General features: G+C 38.4%; 1 long non-coding RNA gene across 1 annotated transcript; it reads left to right on the forward strand.

Moving 5' to 3' along the window:
- Window positions 1-1271: 1271 nt before the first annotated feature.
- On the forward strand, window positions 1272-3749 carry LOC122141324. The gene is made up of 3 exons (XR_006157709.1): window positions 1272-1485; window positions 2557-2658; window positions 2739-3749. It is a non-coding gene; the product is annotated as an uncharacterized LOC122141324 (long non-coding RNA).
- Window positions 3750-4896: the final 1147 nt, after the last annotated feature.

Here is a 4896-nt window from a genome sequence, read left to right on the forward strand (position 1 = left end):
GCTGTTTAGAGACGCTGCTGCAGAACACTGTTGAGGGACGCGCAGAGGTAGCCTAATTCACACAAGTGCTCTCTCTCTCTCTCTTTCTCTTTCTCTGTGTGTCTCTGTCTCTCTCGCTCTTCCTAATAAATTGATTAATAACTGCATTAGAATGCTATCAACGGCTCAAGCCTCCATTACCAGCTTTAAAATGATGTTTTGGAACTAGCAAAAGAGGCGTTGGATGAGATGTGGAAGAAATAATCCTACTCACAATAGCGATTTAAGTACAAAAACCGGACGGATCCATTTAAATATATAATCTGATCGATGTCTTGAGCTGTGGTAACCATAGTATAAGTGGAATAATTGACTCCGGGCCAATTATTAAAATAATGCACACCCGAGGTTTAACGGCCACTCGGGTGTACATTATTTTTTAATAGGCCTAATTCAACTGCCAGGAGTCAATTATTCCTTACATATTCCACAGCAGCACCAAAAAATAAAATAAAATAATAATAATAATAATAATAATAATAATAATAATAATAATAATAATAATAATAATAATATTAAACCTTTCTTTGACCTCAAAAACATGTTTTTTAAACTCCAAAAAGCATCATACAGTACATGACTCATTCTTGTGAAGTCATACAATATCTACATTTAAGTCATTGTTCACTGTAAATCTTAACATTCACTCCAGCCTTCTGTGAGAGTTCATGAAAAAAGTATGATGTCTGATTCAAAAATTAATCATTCACAAACTGAACAAATTGTTGAAAAGTTTCAAAATAAAAGAACAATTCATTCGCAGTTTCAGTGATTTATTTCTCAGGATTTCAATCAAGTACGTGATTACCTTAAAAAGTTTTTTTTTTTTTTTTTTTTTTTAAACAAAAGAAAAGAAAATATGCTTTATAGAGATTGGGACCATGAAACCTTGAATAGTTTATTTGTAAATAAACTGATTATTCATTTTATTAACCCTGATCCTGGAAGAACTGAAAACTGATGAATGCTTAGTTTTTTATTGGCGAGAGCACATTTTTGGAAATTTCCAGTACCCTTGTTATTTTTCTATGAGTTTTGTCATGTGCTTACTGTATGACTGTCATATCTGCAGTTCTCTCTGTTCCAGTCACGTTTTTGAATCAGCACCTGATAAGAAAGCACAGAGAACCCTGCTTTTGTATGTGTGGTTAACCAGTGCTCTGCATACAGTAATAGAAGCAATGCAGCACTGTTATGATGTTCCTACCTACAGTACTTTCAAATCACATCAAGTCATTATCGTTCAGAGATTACTAGAATGAGAGACTGTAAAATGAGACTTGATGGCTTAAAATCAGAAGCTAAAAACTTTAATTTCTATTATTTTACATATTTCTATTTAACACATTTCTATTATGGGTTTGGACTGGATTGAATATAAATAAATTGACTACTATTTTGAACCCAGAGAAGACAACTGGAACATACAACCAATGGATTTTGGAGGTAAGTTCAAGTAGACATAATGCATTTTCACAAATGACTGAAAATTAAATATTTGATTAATCAGTTTTAGGCCTATAGATGGATAAGAAAGAATCATTCAACTTTTTTCCTGATTTTACAGCAATTTAATGCTGTGGGGGAAAAAAAGAAAAAAAAAAAAAAAAACCTTGAGATTCTTTAGAAAACAACATCAGGCATAAGATTAGAAAATAAAATACATTTTTATTACATTTATTTGTTTTGCATAAATTTGAAAAATGATGAACAAGTCCCTGCAAGGAAAATGCAATTTTTTTTAAACTAAACCTTTTGGATATCTATATCCTTGTAAATTATTTGTGTGTGTGTGTGTGTGTGTGTGTTTTGATGTTTTACTTGTTGCTCTTAGCTAGTATGATGTTAGAATTTACAGTTTATGCCATTTTATCATACATGTAGTGTGAAATAAACATGTGCTGTGTGTAATACGGTCTCACTCTGAAGCTATAGTAAGCCCAGCTTGGGAATTTTCAATTTGTTTCCATTATGTATAGTTTTTTTTTTCTTTTTTTTTCTTCTTGTGCACATTTTATGATTATTTTAATTTAATTTCTGTAAAGCACTTTGAATTACCATTTTGTATGCAATGCTGCTCTATAAGTAAATCTGCTTGACAAGTTTTGCTGCTGTTGCTTTTAGATGATTATCTGTACAGTAGCAGATAAAAAAAAAAAAAATTGTGAATTTGATGTATGGACGAATCCATCCAAATCTTATAGGTCACAATATAGGTCACATGTGCCATTCAACCCGGAAGGTTAATATTTGTTTCCGGTGGGTCGGAAAAAAAACACCAAGCCATTTTCCAACAACAGTATTCATCTTAATATTTATTAATTAATTGTTCTTATACAACATCTGTTATTAAACAGCTTGGAAAAGATTGTCAACACAATGGTAAGGTAAAACTATCATTGCGTTATGACCTCGAAGTGTTTTAAAAGAAAACTTGCATTACATTATATTTATACATACTCTTATTTCTAAAGTTCTGTTTAGATAATAATAAAATAACGTTTTTCATTAAATAAGGGTCAAACTTGCTGCAAATTTGCTCAAGGCCCGTCTGTAGAGAAACACATTCTCTTGACAGAAGAAGCTGTGGCTGATGAGCTGTTATCTAGTCAAGCTCAGGTATATCATTATACAGACAGAATTGTTTTAGGAATATGAATGATGCACAATCTCTACAAATGCCTGTATGAATATTTCAGATTTCCATCCAATGTAAAGAGAACTCTGAGGGTCAAGACGGAATGGTGCTGTTTGACACGGAAGCCTTTCCTTTGGTCAACATCCACTGTCATACCAGTGCAGAAGATCTTCCTGAAGGTCAATGTAAACAGCAGTAGATCTCTGCAGATCTCCTCATCGGTTATTTGGGGATTTTAGCATCAAAAATGCTATTGTAACTAAAGAGCCTATGCATACTATTTTGGATTAACCATTACAGAAACATACAAAAAAATATTTTGGTAATCATTAATACTGTGGCACAAACCTTACACTTGGTGCTGGTCTAATAAATTTGTCAAGTGTCCCTAATGTGTTGTTGTGTCTCTAATAAGATTGGTCACAAACATGATCCCTGAATAATCTAATCTGTTACGTTTTATTACGTCACTGTCATCCATTGTCTGTAACACCTTTCTTCTCCCTCGTCATCTTTCAGCCATTTCCTCCTAAAGAAACTTTTAAGCATCTTAAACATCTTCGGAATTATCCGCACAGCCATTTGCCACAGTTTTTACACTGGATGCCCTTTATGCAATCCAGCACTAATTCATGCAACCCAGTTGAAGCAACCATATAAATAGTTTAAATAATGTTTGATGTTTAACAAGTTGTCTACATGACGCAAGGAGTGACTCATTAAACATGTAAGCAAAGTTGAGAATATTCATTTTGAGTCAATAATGACAACAGCAGCAGTGTTGTTATTGAATAAAGTCACCTATTCTGTGTCCTAAACTCCTGAAACTTTGGTGTTCACGCAGCTTACGAGCGAGCGCACGCTGTCACTGCTGAATTGCCTGAGTCCCGATCTTTGGAACCTACATGTGTGGGTTTTGGACGGGTCACAGAAGGTTTAGGTACTTTGCCACCTCAGGTGGTAGCTACCATCACTTCGGCTAGGGCCTTGTCTACAAGACACGCCTATGCTTTGAAGTGGAATCTCTTCGTCACTTGCTGTTCACTCACTCACTTCTTCACATCGTGAAGACCCCTGGAGATACCCGATCGGGTCAGTGCTTTCCTTTCTTCAGGAAGGGTTGGAACGAAGGCTGTCTCCTTCCATCCTAAAGGTCTATGTGGCCGCCATTTCGGCTCACCATGACCCTGTTGACGGTAAGTCTCTTGGGAAGCATGATCTGGTTATCAGGTTCCTGAGAGTGGCAAGGAGGCTCAATCCACCTCGCCCTCAGCAAGTTCCCTCTTGGGATCTAGCAGTGGTTCTATCCACACTGCAGAGGGCTCCCTTCGAACCCTTGCTCTCAGTAGAGCTAAAGTTTTTATCATTAAAAACTGCACTCCTGATGGCTTTGGCTTCGGTTAAGAGGGTCAGGGACCTGCAGGCATTTTCAGTTGATGAAGCATGCCTGGAATTCGGGCCGGCCAAATCTCATGTTATCTTGAGACCCCGCCCTGGATACGTACCCAAAGTTCCCACCACTCCTTTTAGAGATCAGGTGGTGAATTTGCAAGCGCTGCCCATGGAGGAAGCAGACCCAGCCCTGGCGCTGCTCTGTCCAGTATGTGCGCTCCACACTTACGCAGACAGAACTCAGTGCTTCAGGACCTCAGACCAGCTCTTTGTTTGTTATGGAGGCCAGCAGAAGGGAAAGGCTGTCTCCAAGCAGAGGTTATCCCACTGGATAGTGGAAGCTATTGTCTTGGCTTATTAGGCTCAAGACCTGCCCTGCCCCCTAGGGGTGAGAGCCCACTCAACTAGGAGTGTGGCTTCCTCCTGGAAGCTGGCGCATGGCGCCTCACTAACAGACATCTGTAGAACTGCAGGCTGGGTGAGATCTAACACATTTGCAAGATTTTATAATCTCTGTGTAGAGCCCGTGTCCTCCCAGGTACTCGCCCCTTCAGGCCACTAACAGGACCTGCTCGGTGTCAATCCACTTGCTGCGCCATTCCACTCCACGGACTGGATGCATGCGCTATTCTCCTCAGGTGAGTTCCTCAGTTTAGAACCCTGGGTTCCTCCAGCACGTTGATGTCCAACACTTGCGTGCATGCCCTTCGGTCAGCCCATGTGTTGGACTAGGTGCCTCCATGTGTTGTGTTTCTCCTTTTTTGGGCAATCCCATGTGTGTATTTTCACAGTAAGTCTCTTGGTAGCATGTGTCTTTCCCTTGGCAA

This window comes from Cyprinus carpio, chromosome B21 (genome assembly GCF_018340385.1).
Source record: "Cyprinus carpio isolate SPL01 chromosome B21, ASM1834038v1, whole genome shotgun sequence".
Classification (NCBI taxonomy): Eukaryota; Metazoa; Chordata; class Actinopteri; order Cypriniformes; family Cyprinidae; genus Cyprinus; species Cyprinus carpio.